Genomic DNA, 16,813 nt, shown 5'->3' with positions numbered 1-16,813 from the left:
GAATTTTGCTGTTTGTTTATTTAATCTCATAATGAAAGTATAAGATCACAATTATGCTTAAACTGTAATGACATAAGAACTCAATTACTTTATTCTAAGAATCTACTTTACACACTATGATTACCATCACAGTCCAAGATAATAATAGTACTGAAATGTAGCATCCCTATACTTCTTCCAGTCCCTGAAATTTGGCCCTTCATCTATATTTCGAATTGAGCCCCAAACCCAAAAAAGTTTGCATGTACAATGAAACAAAACCCCCTTCACTAAATACATGCATGTTTCCACTCTAAATTTATAAATCTTACAACTTTCTGGAACACAAATATTTTCATTTTGGCTCCTTTAAAAAAAAACAACTTAAAAATGAAAGCGGGTTTTCGGACCACCTACCTTTCTGCCCCACAAATTGTCCAGCAGACTGCCAGGTACAAAGTATAAGTGTAATGATTTAATAATAAGTTTAAAAACAAAATTTTACTAATAAAACAAATGAGTATAAAAAGAATCTTGTTTTTATAGTGAGGTTAAGAACATCCTATTGCCCTCATGGGAATTCTCAGTGTTTCCCCTTCCCCCTCAAATTCTAATGATCTCTTCTATACTACAGGTTTTTTGGCACCAGACAAACAAAAAAGTACGACAGCCAACGTTGACAAAGTTCATTAATATTGAAAGGGAAATCTGACCTTCATTTGTTGGACCTGGATTCAGATTCATGTTTACAGTAGTTTCTGGGGCTAAGTAAGGTTTCTTCCAGAGGAATGTAAAACCTAAACCACCCTCTTAATGTGCTTTATAAAGCGCCAAACTTTTATATTTTCTCATGTTATTCATTTGTCAATACTTCTTTGCTTATAATTGTATCTGTTTTTATTGTCCTTAGCTTGAAATGACCAAGTCAATTTTCTTTTCAAACACTAATCTGCTTCCCCTTTCCTTTTGGTCTGTTTGGGTGTTCATTTTTTTTTTTTGTCTCTCCTTTTAACCATATGGTTCAAATGATGATATTTTATGTGAACATACTTGGCCAAACCTAAGCTATACAGATCACAGGACTACAGAACTAGATGGGACTTCAGAGTATTCTTATGATGTGTTCTGTGTTTCCCTTTGCATTGCGTATTTGTAATTTCCTCGGTCCCCCTGCCTTTAGGCAAATTAGTTTATAGTACTTATTTCAATTGCTCTCCTTATACTTATAAAGGATTATATAGCATAGCTGAATTGAAAATTAAATACCTTTCAAAACAAAGACACTGCAATTTAATCCTAGCCTTAGGTTTCTTCTAAGAATTTGCCATGACCATGTATAGAGGAGAGTCTGTGATATAGAAAGTCACCATTATTTGAAAAGTAGATTTAAAGAATATTTCAAGTTAATATTCATTCCTATATATTGAATGAGGATTTCATAGATATGTACTTCATTTATCAAATGGGAGGGGGCAAAGAGAATAGAATCAGAATTTTCAGAGTTGAAAAGGACTTTAATCATTTTTTAATCCTATCATTTCATTTGATTATGAGGCTCAAAGAGAGTATGACCTGGTTCAAATGCACCCAGCTAGTTAGGGGGTAGGACTAGAAGTCAGGCCTCTGTATTTCTAGTTCTATTTTTTAACACTAAGCCTGACAGCTCCCAATACTATCATTATGAGATAGTACCACAGGGTTACAAATCCAGAGCCTGAGGGGACCTCACAGGCCATCTAGACCAACTCTTTAATTTTGTAGATGAGGAACTGAGGCCCAGAGAAATTAAGTGACTTGCCAAAGGTCACACAGCTACTATATGTCTGACATGGGATTTGAACTCAAAGTCTTCTGGACTCCAGGTCCAGTACTCTATCCACTTTGCCATGCACTTCAAATATTTGTTTAGTGTCCATGTGTTTCACTTGGCTCTATGGCCATAATCCATGCTTGGAAACTGATCGATTTGAAAGTGTACGAGATTATCTGAAAATTTGTGAATGAAACCTGCTAAAGCACAAAAAATGACATTTAGGTTTATGACTTTTTTTTTTGGCTAGGCAATGGGGTTAAGTGACTCACCCAGGGTCACACAGCTAGTAAGTGTTACGTGTCTGAGGCTGGATTTGAACTCAGGTCCTCCTGAATCCAGGGCCAGTGCTCTATCCACTGTGCTACCTTGTTGCCCCCGGTTTATGACTTTTAAAAAACAATGAAAGTAATGGAACACACTTTAATTCATCCAAAATTAGTTAAAAAATATGCCCTATGGAGCTGGAAAGGTAAATTTCAGATCACTATTACTTGTCACCTAGCAATAACTGATACAATATTGATAGGGCATGGTAGATTTCTCAGATAGATGGTGCTATAAAATGACTCACTGTTGTTGTTAGGTGATAAAGAGAGAGGAGACTGGCATTTAGGCTAGGCCTCATAGGCTATCATCACTTTGGCAGATTAATGTCACCATAGGTCTTGGGTCTTACCCTCCAGTTTTTTATGTTCTGAAATTTGATTTATCATGTGTTGGGGAGTGATTAGGATTTGGGGAGTTGATTCACATGAAACAAACTCTAGAAATCAGATGACTACTTTATGAAAACCTGGGAGACAGAAAGCTTATGTGGCAAGTAGTGGGGATACAATATGATTAAAAAAAAAGAAGGCTCTATTCGCAAGGAGCTTACATTCTAATGAGGGAAGATAACACCAAAAGGGAGATGAAAAGGGGAAAGATGTCTTTGTAGGGGCAGAAGAGGAAAAACTTCAGATACTCTGGGGCAGAGTGGGAAGAGAAGTGAGCTGAGGCTGTCCCTAGTATTTACTCACCAGGCGGTTCAGGGCAGGATTCACTAGTGGGTAAAGGAGGAGCTGCCATAGAGGCAAAGGCTTGGGGGCGGTCAGAGGAGGAGGAACGGACAAGCATCAAGTGTCTGCTATGTGCCGTCAAGTTACAAATTTGATCCTTAAAACAACCCTAGGAGGTAGGTGCTATTATCTTCATTTTACAGCTGAGGAAATTAAGGCAGACAGAAATTAAGTGACTTGCCCAGGGTCACACAGAAATAGGTTTTTAACTCAATTCCTGACTCCAGCACCAGTGCTCTTCCTGCTGTCCTGCAATGTGACAGTGCATCACAGGATAATTTTCTTTTCTTTTTGGCTATAACAACTATAGAAGAATATTAATAGAAAGATACCAAACTGCTTTGGTGGAATAATAAATGTTTGAATTATTGTATGACACCATAGACAGGAGGGACTGATGGATGATAGCAATAGGTGATAATACCTTTTTCATAGATATGAGGCAATAGATTTGTAATTAGCACAGGGCAATGGGCTTACTTCTTGCCATGGTGATGTTAATCTTTAAATTATACTTTGATACCCCTAGTTCAGGCTCATCCCTTGAGGTCTTTCATTGTGATACCCCTCTTAAAAAACGCACCTGTCCTCCAACTACTGAGGAAAGGGTTGGGTTATACCCTTATTCCTAGTTACAGATCTCATTGGCAGTAGTGTAGTTCCATACAAAAGTTGTCAATGACAACATTTCTGTCAAACCTAAAACTGTCCTTAAATTTCACCAAATACTGTTACAGCACCACTGTGGTAAATGGACGATTTTTGATAATGTTTAGACTGGTCTCATACCAGAGACTGACAAGGCTGTCCTACAACAACTGCATGGTTGTTTCTTAAAAGCAATAGGGAAATTTTTTATTAAATTTTTTCTTCACAGGAAAATAAAGTTGTGGTAGGGGTAAAATTTCCAAGAAATGGAAAAGAATGAGGAGGTATTTTTTTGGTGTGGCCTGTGGTCATGCAAATATGTTCAAAATACCGTAGGACATTTTTCTTTTAAAGACACTACTTCAATTTATACATTTAATAGGATTTCTACCTTTAGTTCTGGATTTTCCTCGGGCAATTGGAAATTCTAGGAGAGTTAGATAAAATAGTAAGACCCCTAAGGTTCTTTATTTTCTTTCCCAACCCTAACATGTGCTGTTCTGGCTATAGGCCACAGTTAAGTCATGAGCCAAATACAGCTTTTGGTGAATTACTAGACCAAACTAATGTTGACCTGGAAACCTCATTTTTAAAATACCTCAATTTTCAAAGTTGAATAAAATCCGTGAAATCTCAATTGCTAAGCGAGTGGCAAGGGACTATCAGATTACTGATAATTTCACACATATATTGGAATAAAATGTTCCAGTTTTGAGCAAAGGTTATTTTCAGTGGAGATCACCCTATATAAGTAACATGAATAAAGTGTAGGCCCAGATGGTAACCTGTGCTACAAACACCCAAACAGTTATATGTAGGCTCTTTACTTCTTTACAATAATTTGCTAACAGGCTACTTTGAAGAGTTAGGTTATTGCAGGAAGTAGAACTGGGGACTAGAAGATTTGTTGCCAACAGCTTGCCAAAGTGTAAGGAACTAGCAAGAACTGCACAATTACTAAGGATATATCTCTGGAGTCTCTTTAGAAACCAAATATACACATGTGGTTATTTTCTTTTGCTTGGTTGATTTTCTACTCTCTAAGTAAGCCCAAAGAGCTCCTTAACAACAACTTGAAGAAATTTCAGAAAATATTAAGTTCCTATTGAATGTGCTTCATGTAATCCACTGGGCTTCATTCTAGGGCAAGTAGGTGTACCAGTGATGGTAAAGAGCCACATTACTGAAGAAAATTAAATATATACACATTCTGGTTTCTACTAAAAGTAGTGATTACATGATTTTTCAGGGTAGAGGTATCAGTAATCCCAACCAAATGAGAGTAACAACTGCTGAGGCAACAGATGTAGCTTGCTATTTATTTGTCCAGTGGTCATTTTGGTTTGAAGTGTTAGGTTACTATGAGAATTTGAATGATTCATTTTGCCAGGCACCAAATCTGCTGCTTAGACAAAAGTAAGAATCTAGAATTCTGAAAACCATATTATTACATAGTCAAGAAGTAAACAATTCACACAAGGAAAATAAAGAGATAGAAAAGGAGGTAAATTGAGATTATTGTTTGTCTCATTTCAGCTTTTCTAAATTTTGGTTAGCAAATTCTATTAATTTTTTATCTGATAAGAGATTTTCATGAGTTTATTACATAGGTTTTGGGAAACAAGCAACTGACTCCATGGGACTGTACTGTAATAGGATACTAACTGGTGAGGCTCAGACAAGGCAGAAGGCCAGTGCTGTAGCCAGTGAACCAGGAGCCCAAGCCTCAGTTCCACTGGGGATCAATGGGGAATTGATCAAGTTGAAATTCAAATGGACTCTAGAGGCAGACTTTCTGTGGATGGATACCCATCCTCTATTTAGCACAAGGATTTGCTGATTTTGAGTCTAGAAATGATAAATCAACTTGATAGCAGTCTTGATTTTGCTTCCATGTATCTAATTCATGATTTCAAAATAAATGTGCTATAGTTTATAAACTGCTCCCCCAAATCAATTTGGTGGTGAACAAGTGATATATATTACAAATTATACTGAATGAATGAAAAAGCATTTATTAAGAGCTGTGTGCCAAGCACTGTGCAAAACTCTGGGGATACTCTGGGGAAAAGGTGAGACAGTCTTGCTTTGAAGGAGGTCATGTTCTAATTAGGGTAGATCACACATAAAAGAAGGTTCAGCTGCAAGGCAGATGGAAAGGTCCAGAAGCCCTAAGTCTATGTGTATGTGGGGTAGATTGTCAAGTCCAGAGATCCTCAGGGTTACATATGTAGGTCAGATGACAGTGCTGGGGGACTGTGGGGCATTGCATTAGTGCAGAAGGTAAGGCCTAGAAGACCTTAAGAGGCAGAGGCAAGACAAATGTAAGGTCTGGTGGTACTGCATCTCATGGGAAGGGAACAGAGTTCATGACTCCCATGTCATCCAAACATTCCATGGCCAACTGAATGGGTTCTGAGACAAGCTGAAAGGATGGGGAGAGGGGAGGAAAAGGGAGAAGGTCTCTCCTGGAAGTGGCAAGATTTCCTGAAGCATGCTGTAGACCTTTGAGGGAAGAAAGAGGAAAAGGCAGGTCGCCTATATTAGGAGCCAGGGAGAAGATTTAGTGGAAAAAGTACTAGGTATGGAAGCAGATCTTCATTTGAATCCCAAGTTTGAACACTTACTAGTTGTGTGCCATCAGGTCAAGTTGCTTAAGTTCTCTGATCATAACACCTTCATTTGTAAAACGGTGTGAAAGAATTTTCACCAATACAATGTACCAGTACTACCAACCATACAGGATTGATGTAATGATTAAAAAAAAGCCTGTTAAGTCTCAGTTCTGTGGGATTAATTATCATTTCTATGTGCATGAATCCCAGATCTATATATCCAGCCCTACTTCTGAGCTCCGTACGATACCATCAACTGACTATTTTATTGGACATCTTAAACTCAAAGAGTCCACAAAAGAACTTGTTTTCATTTCCTTTAACCCTACCTCTCTTCCAAACTTCCCTATTTCTCACAAGGACACTACCATATTTCTAGTCACCAAGGTTCCAAACTTTGGTGTCATCCTGGAGTCTTCTCTCTCCCTCATCACCCTTATCTAATCAATTTCCAAGTCTAGTTGATTTTATTTCTACATCTCTCTTATGCATCCCCCTTCTTTCCACTCACACAGCCACCTCTCATAACTAATAGCATCTAATCTTATAACTAATAGCATCTTAATTGGTCTCCCTTGCCTTAAGCCTCTTCACTTACCAATGCATTCTCTACTTTGCTGACAAAGTAACACAGTCATTAAAACACAGTTCTGACTACATCACTCCCTTACTCAATAAATACCACTGGTTCCCCATTATCTTGAGAGTCAAATATAAACTCCTATGGCATTTAAGGCCACTTACAACTTGTTTCCGAATTACTTTTCCAGCCTTATCACACATTGCTCTCCTTTCTATATTTTATGGTCCAGCTCTCTTTACCACCACCTCTTATATTTCCAGGTTTCCTTCCAAACTCATGTCAAGCTCCATTGTCTACATATGTCTACATACATATGAAAATACATATTTTCAGATACCCCAGATGCTAATGCCTCCTCCTCATTCCTACTCAACAACAATAGTAATAATAGCTATTATGTATGAATGTCTCTAGGTAGTGCTTTAAGGTTTAACTATTTTACAGATATTATTTCATTTTATCCTTGCAACAACCCTGGAAGGTAGGCACCATTATTATTCCTATTTTACAAATGAAGAAACTAAGGTAGTTTCTTTAACAGCAGTTAAGTGACTTGCCCAGAGTCACACAGCTAAAGTGTCTGAAGCAGGATTTGAACTTAGATCTTCCTAACTTAAGGTCCCACTTTTATTTTCTGTACCATCCTGTTGACTCTCAATTACCAAAGCCAAATTACTTTGTATTTATTTTTGTATATACTTATATATGTAAATGCTGTTTACTTTAAAAAAAAAAAGTAAAGTCTTTAAGGGTAGGGACTATTTTTTTTGTCTTTGTATTATTCTAAGTCTGGAACTTAATAAATTTCTATTGATTGGTCGATGTAGGATGTACTAGAGTCCCTTCCCTAAAGGCTATTCTGGCTTTTCCTAAGACTCTCCTAGATTCACACTAGCCTAATTTTTCCTTAAAAGTTATTGAAACCATCCTGAGACTTAATTGGTACAAGGAGCTAAAGCTTAAACCATTAATTAAGTTGCAGAGAAGGTATAAATTTGCATTGGCAGAGGAAATTATTCATTCACAAGGAGGTACCTATGCCAATGAAATCAATCACAGGACCAGTCCCCCAAAATCAACAATATTAATACCTGCTTACAAAGACTTTAAATGAGGGGCAGCAAGGTGGCGCAGTGCATAGCGCTCTGGCCTTGGAGTCAAGAGGACCTGAGTTCAAATTCGGCCTCAGACTTATGACACTGATTAGCTGCGTGACCCTGGGCAAGTCACTTAACCCAGATTGCCTCACCAAAAAAAAAAAAAAAAAAGCAAAGACTTTAAATGTAATGGGTTTAGGCCTTCTATGACAATAGCAATAATTCATTGCCATGGCTGTTTAAGCTTTACACGGTACTTTCCTCTCAACAAACCTCTAGGAAAAAAGGCCCAGACGTCATTATCCACATTGTACATAGGTGGAAGGAAAGTGAGATTTGCTCAGAGACACATAGCTAATATCTGTCCAGTCTAGGATTGAAACCAAGACCTCAAGGAAGTAGACAGAGCATTAATTGTGTACTTATCATGTGCCAGGACCTGTGCCATATGCTGGGATACAAAGAAAGGCAAAAACCTGGTCCTAGCTTGAAAGGAGCTCACTATCAGTAAGATGGTAAACACTTGGTAACTGGTCCTCCCCTCTACCCCACCCCCTCCAAAAATGGACCTTAACAGCCTCTTTAATTTCCATTATTAACATTTTCTCCATCCCTTTCTTAAATCTGACCAATTAACAAAACAACAGATTAAGACTTAATTTGTAGCCTTTGCCAATAGAAGGGGCAAAATGCTCATGCTTAAATTTATCTACTGGATTCAGTTCGAGCTGGCTCCAGCACAAGCCTATATGGAGAAAACATGCAAATAACTATGTATATAAGATATATACAGGGTGTTCCATTTGTCTTACTGCAGTTTTAGGCTTTAATAGTTTAAAACTACACTAACAGTTTTGGAACAACTTGTACTATTTATAGTATAAATAGAAGGGAATCTCAGAGGGAAGGGAATGGAGGTAGAGGAGCTGGGAAAAGGCCTTCTGCTTCAGAAGCTGGTATTTGAGCTGCCTGGAAGAAAGCCAGAGAAGTTAGAAGGTGGAGTTAAGAGGGGGAAAGTCAGTAAAAAGGGATGGGGAGATCCAGAGTAGCTGGATTGTAGGGTACGTAGAGGGGAGTAAAGTGTAATAAGACCGGAAAAGGAGGTAGGGATTGAGCTGTGAAGAGCTTTAAATGCCTAGAGTTAACAGAGAGCCACTGGAACTCCGAGTAGGTAGCTGATGTGGTCAGACCTGCTTTAGGAAGATAAAGGCAGCTGGGTGGAGGATGGATTAGAGTAGGGAGAGACTTGCAACAGGGATTCCAATTAAAAAATTATTGCAATAGTCTAGGGGGGAAGTGATGAGAGCCTGTACAAAGAGGGAGAGGGATGGAAAGGAGAAATATGAAGGTAGAAAAAACAAGATTTGACAACATATTCAATATATGGGGTGAATGCTAATGAGGAGTGTTATGGGGTATTTGGAGAGGACTAGAATCTCTGGTATGAGGGCTTGCTGAGCCCTTTTCAGGGCTGACCATCTACCTTTGGTGTCCACCTGTCACCTAACTCACCCCAGTAAAAACCGTCTAGGCAGACAGGCTAACCCAGGTTGAGGGAAACCGACAGGCCTCAAACCTGTGGGTGAGTTGGGGAGGGGGTGCCTACCTCAACCACGTGAAGACTTCTTTGGGCTTTGTCAGATATTAAAGATGCCAAGGTCATCCACCGCATCCTGGGCCATTGCCAGTTTACTTTTGTCTTCCCACTGACTCTGGAAGAGAGTGAGGCTGATGACTTCTGAAACTTTGCCTCACTGTAATCCAATTTACAATGGAGTTGAACTGCCATTCTGTGATGTCACTGGTCTTCAAAAAAAAAACCCAGGAGAGACAACAACATCAATGAGTAGTCCAAGAGGAATTGAGGTGATTAGGTGCCTTATTTAATAACAGGAATGGTGAGAACAGTGTAGAGGTAGAGAGAGAGAGAGAGAGAGAGTGAGAGTGAGTGAGTGTGTGTGTGTGTGTGTGTGTGTGTGTGAATGACTTCAGTTTCGAACATGTTGAGTTTGAGATGTCTAAAAAGCAGTTGGTAATGTAGAAGTGGAACTCAGGGAAAGTTCAGGGATGATTAGATTAGATGATTTATACCGAGTAGAGCTGATAAGATCTTGAAAGGAGATAATACCGAGTTAGGAGAGGACTTGATAGAGATAGAGGACTAGATAGAGCCTAGAGGGACACCTGGTTAAGATCCAGAAAGAGCCTGAGGACCCAGGAAACAGGAGTGCCTGGAAAACCTACACTATCCAGGAGCAGAGGATGTTCAGCAATGTCAAAAGCTGCAAATATCAAGAAGGATAATGACTGAGAATAGATCATTAAGAATCTTTAACAGGACTCTTAAGCTTGGGGTCAGACTATTAACTTAATGCTTACAGATATGTAAATCTATATAAAAACACGGATAACTGTTTATAAATAGTTAAATTTACAAACTGTAAGAGATGACCCAGGTCAACCACTTCTATCATCTATCTTATTAATTAGTTAATTACAAGTCCTATCTAAGAACTTCCACTGCAGCTGGAAGCGTTTCCATCACTTCAGGGGAAGCTGAGTGAGGACTTTCCAAAACTGACGTGAAACTTCCCAAAAAGCGGTGGCAGAATCGCAGTTTGGCGAACGCCGGTCCGCTCCCTCCGGGTCAGCGGACTCTCGGCGCCCTGCTGGGCAGCGTCGCCCCGGGGATGGGAGAGCTGGGGCAGCTCGGGGCCGCCCCGCGTGCCTGGCAGACGGCACGCGCTCAATCTGACACCGGTTCTACTCCTCAGGACCTCGGAGGCAGGGAAGGCAAAGCACAAACTTTAGGGGGGGCGCGCGGCTCCGCCGGGAATCGGCGCCGATTTCTGTCCCCGCGCTCCAGCCCGGCCCGAGCCTCCCCAGCCTTCGGTCCTGTCGCTGCGGGGTGCCTGGGATGCAGCGGCGCGCGCCGCAACCCCACCGGCCACCTTTCTTCCCCCTCACCCCCCTTCGCCTCAGCTGTGCTCTCCCTGGCAAGGGTTAGAGTAGGGGGATGGGGGCGGGGTCCCGCTCTCGCGGGATCTGCTAAAGACAGCCCCCCGCCACACACCCCCCCTCCCTGCCCCAACACAGACCTCGCGTTATTTGGGACTGGCAGGTTGAGGCTACTCGCGGGAGGCGGAGCTGGGGGTGTGGGGGGTGGGGAGGAAAGGGGGGCGTTTCGGCGACTTGTTGATCTCCGGCGTCACAGCTGGACCGGTGCCCCGGGGCTCCCGCATCTCGTGCGCATGCTCCGCGCCCTGGGTCGGCGGTGAGGAGGCGAGCCAGCCGGGTCCTGGGCAGCCCTCCCCCCCCCTCCCCGGAGGCCGCCTGAGGCGGCGGCGGCGGTCGTCGTTGTTGTGGTGGTGCCGACGTCACGAGGGGCCCTGGCCGCAGACGTGGTGGGCTTGGCCGATGTTTTGGAGCTGCTGCACAACCCGTTTGGAGCGAGCTGGCGACGCCAGGTCCAGGTAAGGCTCCGAAACACCTTCCTTCCCCTCAGCCCCTGGCCGAAATGAGCAGGAATGGCGAGGTTGCCCGCGGCGGTGTGAGGACGAGGGCGCCCGGGCCGAGCCCCTGCCGAGCGTGACCGGGGTGACGGGTGGGGAGGGAAACTGGGGGGATGTGCGGGGCGGGGGGGCGGTGTAAGGATGCGGAGGGGGCGGGGCTGGCTCCTCTTCTTCCCCTGCCCCTCCCACCCCCATCTCGGCTGCATTTTTGGTGCGCCACTGACTGGGAGCTCTCGACCTGCGGATGCTCCTGGTGCTGCTAGCACAGCTGCTGCTGCTGCTGCAAGTAAACAAGCAGCTGGAGGTGCTGCGAGCCCTGCATTTTGTGCACCTAAGGCATCCCGTGGGAGGTGGGGCGGGGTGTGCAAACCTGGCCAGAGGAACCTGGGGGCAGAAGCGCACTAACTAGACTGTGACCCCTCCTCCCTCATCCCCCCATTGCTATACAAAGGCTATTAGGGAGTAATGCAAGATTTCTTAAAAGTGGAAAACCGATTATTGAACGGGTCTGGGGGTGGGGGGCGCGGTTGCGGCTCAAGGAAAAGATTTAAAGGTCAAGCAAGGGAGTAAAAGAAGTGCTTGCTCAATACAGGAGTAGAGTGAAAGTTACACCAACTGAAGGTACTTTCGGACCCACTCCCCAGCATTAGCGGTAGGTAAAAAATATGTACAACAGCAATTATCAGATGTACTTGTGAGGAAGTAATACCCGTTTGTATTAGATATAGCCTTTTTGAAAATGTAAAAATTTTAAAATTGCGTTGTAAATGTGAAAACTACCGAATGTGAAATTCTACCGAATGTGAAACTAAAACGAGAAACTTTCGATATTAAGGAAATAGAGCAGAAATTCTTGAAGTATTTGGCAGAACCGGGTCTAGAACTCGTTCTGTGATCATCTATCTATACGCATATACATGCACTACATTATGTAGCTTTAACTTATGTTTCATTTCTAGTGTTAAAATAAATTTGCCTTCCATAAGCTCAGATTTGTTAGTTAAGGAAAGATGAGAAAGAACGGTAACCTTAGAAGTATATTGTATTGCAAAGAAAAATAAGCAAAGGATTGAAAATGTTTATGAGTAAACCACAGAGTTATTTGGATTTGGATAAATGGTAGTTGACTTCTGTCTAATAAACGTCAGAAAACTAGCTGATTAAGATTGCATTGAACATTTCTTAGAAGAAATGCTTTTGGAAATTGCATTGATTGATACTTCATTTGCCTAATTTTTTGTTGTTTAACATTTTATACTATGTACTGAGTACAATTTTATGCTTTGAGGGCATGTTAATATGACTGATCTTTACTCAAGCTTAGGACAATACAGGCAACACAGTCTCATTTTTTAAAAAAAAACTTAATGTTAAAAGGAATTGTAAGCCTCTAGGACAGAGGTGGGACTTTAATTAATGGACATTGTGATGTACAGAATTGTGATAGACTTGATATTCTTTTGAAATACTTCAAAATCTGTAAATAAGTCAAAATAAATGAAAATAAAGAAATGAATAATTCCATTAGACTTAATCATTCTTGTACTCTGGAGCTTTAGTCCTTTGCATATCAACCTGATTTGAAAATAAAGAAGAGAAAGAAGACTGACTAGGTAGGAAACTTAAAATCGTTTTATGGAAGTTATCAAGATTTGGATGGAGGTGAAGAAGAAAGAACAAATTAGAAACTCGTTGAAGGAAAAGGCATGGGAATTGGATAGAACAAGGAAGATGCAAAGATTGTCATGGTTTCTGCCCAGGAGAATGAAAGAATGGAGAATTAGAGAAATGAGATAATTGGAAAGAGCTGATTTCAGAAGAAATTATTTGTTTTAGACATAGAATCATATAGTAAGTGCTGTGTCTTGGTTATGGTTTGTTTTGTATACTTTTAATTTTAATTGAATTGTTATAGAAGGAATTTCAGGATCAATCCAATTCAATTTTTTTTCGTTTAGAGATTAAGAAACTAAAAGCTAAAGAGGTTAAGTGATTTAACCAAAGTGGCAGAGCTGAGTCTTTGTTTCCAAGGGATTAGCAGCTTTTTAAGAGAGAACCAACAAATTCTCTGACATTGTAAAAATAACTTTTTAAATAGCATTATTACAGGGGAGGAGAATCTGCTGCCTCCGAGGCCACATGTGGCCCTCTTAGGTCCTCAAGTTCTGCCCTTTGACTGAATCCAAACTTCACAGAGGCTATATATAAACCTTTTTGTCTGATGTGTTCTTATCTCATAAGTTAACCATAGCTGTGAAATCTTTGGCATGAATTGAAAATTTTACATGTGCTTTTTTGTTGTTCCAGACCTTTGGTGATTTCATCCAGCTGGAGAACTTCAGTATGCAAACTCCCTCCATTGATGAAGATCAGCAACTTATCTATAATTTATAGTCTTGTAGAGTTGCCCTGGGGGTACTGAGAAGTTCTATGACTTGCCCTTAGTAACAAAGTGTGTGTTTAAAGTGGGATTTGAATCTTGGTGTTTGTAATTCTAGGGCAGGTGGCCAAGTTTGCTTTTCTAGTATGCAAATACAATTGATAAATAAGCAATCAGCTATTAAATATGTATCAAGAACCTGCTAGATACTGTTCTTGGTAGGAATGCAAAGTCAAAAAAAAAATTCCCTGCTCTTAAGGAGCTTACATTTTATGGAGTTGACAACTTGTATATTATATGGACAAAATACAAGGTAATTTTGAAGGTGGTATTTGTTATTAGCAGCTAGAGGGCATCAGGAAAGTCAAAATTTAGGTGGTTAGGAGGTGCCACTTTGAAGGAAACCGGTGATTCTTTGAGTTGAGGGAGTGCATTCCATGTATGTGGGATAGATAGCCTTTGCAAAGATGCAGATAAGACTTGACATTTTATGTGAAAGGAACATCCGGAAGGCCAGTTTGACTAGATTGTAAAGTGTGTGAAGGGAAGTAATGTGTAATAAGCTAGAAAGGTAAGTTGCAACTATGTTGTGAAGGGCTTTAAAGGACAAAAAGAGAAGTTTGTATTTGATTCAAATTTAATAGGGGCCCCCTGAAGTTTATTTAGGAACGGGTGAGGCCTGTGTTTTTATATCACTGACAGCAGTGTGGAGGGGGGATTGGGAAGGGGAGACACTTCTAATTGGGCAAGCAGCTTGATTGGAGGAAGCACCTTAAATGTTCAGGTAAAAGGTCCTGATACAGGGATATGTGAAATGAGGGAGCGAAAGAGTTGAGGATAACAACAATGTTGCAAATCTGGCTGATGTCATTCCTGCATTTGATAGAAATAGGAAAATTTAAGAAGGCCTGGGGGTGTAAGGGGGGGAAGAATCTCAGTTCTGTTTTGTACACCTTGAGTTTAAGATAATTACATATGTATTTTTATACATAGCACAGGTATGCATATAAATTTTACATGCATAATTTTCAGTTAAAGTCAGGGATTTAATATAGCTTCATGTTCTGTGTATTTTAATTATATAATTTATGAAAGTTAATACAATAGAAAATTATCTCTCTGAAGACTAGGAACTGGAAGTAGAGCGCTGAGGGAGAACTTCCTTCTATTAGTTAAATAAGTTCACATACTAGCTTTTTGTCACCTTGGAAGACAAGACATGAGGAGTTCTTGTTCTGAGAGAATGAGGTATAGAATAAGAGAGAACAAAGGTGGAAGAGGGAAGCCAGAGGGGATGGACAGTGACTTAAGATGAAGCCCACTGGGACACCCTCAGTAGTATCTCTGAGCTTTGCTGTGAAGATCAGAGAGCAGGGGACATAGGGCTAATCGTAAGACTGCCAGACAGCATGAGAGAAGCTGCTGGTCTTTTAAACGATTAGAATCCATTGTTTCTAATAGTAATGTAATTTGCCTGTTATTGTGATTAGTCCACATGCACATAGAGCAGACTTATTTTATCATTTTGACTATAAGAACTTTAGGTACATTCTTAAAGGTGCTCAGAGCCGCAGCAGCTTTATGATGGTTGAAATTTTCTTTTCCCTTAGCTTCTGTAATAGAGTACTCACTTAATTTTCCTCTTATCTTTTCAATAACGTTTAATGTTTCCTTTAGTAGCTCCCCTTCCTGCCTGCTAAACTTGAGATATTCTTTATAGTCTAGACCTATTCTCTGTGTATGTTATCCTATTATTTTATTCATTCCCATGGCTGCAACTATCAAATACTATGTAGTTGGTATAAATCTGTATCTATAGTTCTGCTATCTTTCCAGAGCTACAGACCTAATGATTCCAACTGCTTATAAAAACATTTGTGTTTGAGGTGTCAGCATATTTCATAAGTAGGTTCATCTTATTTCCTTCCCAGACCTGCCCTCCAGATGATTTTCTTAAACTGCAAGTCTGACCATCTCACTGGGCTACTGCCTAAATTCCAGTGGGTCCTTTAGGGAAAAATACAAAACTCTCATTTTGTATTTAAAACTCACCAGTACCTGGTCCCAACATATCTTTTCAGCCTTATTTTATTTCATTTCAGTCCTTTTCCCAAACTTTATGTTCCTACCCTAACTGGATTTTGTGCAGGTCCTCACAAATAACATTCAGTTTTCTAGCTCCATGCTTTTGCATTGACTCTCCCCCATGCCTCAACCTCTGCTTCTAAGAAAGGTAGGTTTCTTTCCTCTGGATTCAGTTCAAGTGTCATACCATAGCTCATATTCCATCTCTTCTAAAATCACATATGTTTTGTATATGATCATTTGTGTCCATGGTGGTTGTGTCCACCAGTAGTATATAAGCTTCCTGGGGACAGGAATTGTTTCATTTTTATATTTGTGTCCCTGGCACTTTGGACAGTGTTTAGCACATAGTAGGCACCTAAGAAGGGGGCAGCTCTGTGGCCTGGTACATAGAGCACTGGGATTGGAATCAGAAAGACTCTTCTTCTTGAGTTCAAGTCTGGCTTCAGACACTTATGAGTTGTGTGACCCAGGGCAAGTCACTTAACACTGTGCCTCAGTTTCCTCATCTGTAAAATAAGCTGGAGAAAGAAATGACAAATCACTCCAGTATCTTTGCCAAAAAAACTCCAAATGGGGTCAAGAAGAGTTGGATGTGACTGAAAGAACTCAACAACAAGCGCTTAAGAAATGCTTGTTGGTTTGGGTCCATTTCTATTTCTTCATACAGGACATTTTCTAAACCTATGACTGTTATATCACCAGACTCTCCCAGTTACTTACCTTTTGACTCCTCCATGTCTTTTCCCTTACCCATATAATCATTTTCTAAGTCTTGCTGATTCTACTAAAATATCTCTTAAATAGCCTCATCACTTTTAATAATATTTCATAAAATATTTATTTTAGTCAGCCAAGATCTGCCTTCTCCCACCCCCCAAAAAAAGCCCACATAAAACAGATTACAAACATTTATAGTCAATCAAAACATCTTTCTACATTGACTACAATCATCCCACCTCAAAAAAAAAATTTGTCACATTTTTCATTTTGAATCCTTGACCTCTATCAGGAATTGTGTAGCATGATTCATCATTAGTCTT

At 40.5% G+C, this 16,813-nt stretch overlaps 1 protein-coding gene across 4 annotated transcripts in view; it reads left to right on the top strand.

The window, feature by feature from the left end:
- Positions 1-11,155: 11,155 nt before the first annotated feature.
- LOC114053922 (protein-L-isoaspartate O-methyltransferase domain-containing protein 1) overlaps positions 11,156-16,813 on the top strand; it is a 53,403-nt gene continuing 47,745 nt past the window's right edge. Inside the window, exons 1-2 of one of the 4 annotated variants that reach the window (XM_027877066.1) lie at positions 11,156-11,266; positions 11,898-11,957. The gene's annotated coding sequence lies outside the window, so the exon portion shown is untranslated. Of the gene's footprint in view, positions 11,267-11,555; positions 11,958-15,479; positions 15,919-16,813 lie in introns of those variants that run through there. The other 3 variants (XM_027877064.1, XM_027877065.1, XM_027877067.1) reach the window with 3 other exon arrangements.

The sequence above is a fragment of the Vombatus ursinus genome, unplaced genomic scaffold (assembly GCF_900497805.2).
Source record: "Vombatus ursinus unplaced genomic scaffold, bare-nosed wombat genome assembly UNPS02014812.1, whole genome shotgun sequence".
NCBI lineage: Eukaryota > Metazoa > Chordata > Mammalia > Diprotodontia > Vombatidae > Vombatus > Vombatus ursinus.
This window is presented reverse-complemented; position numbering and strand designations above follow the sequence as displayed.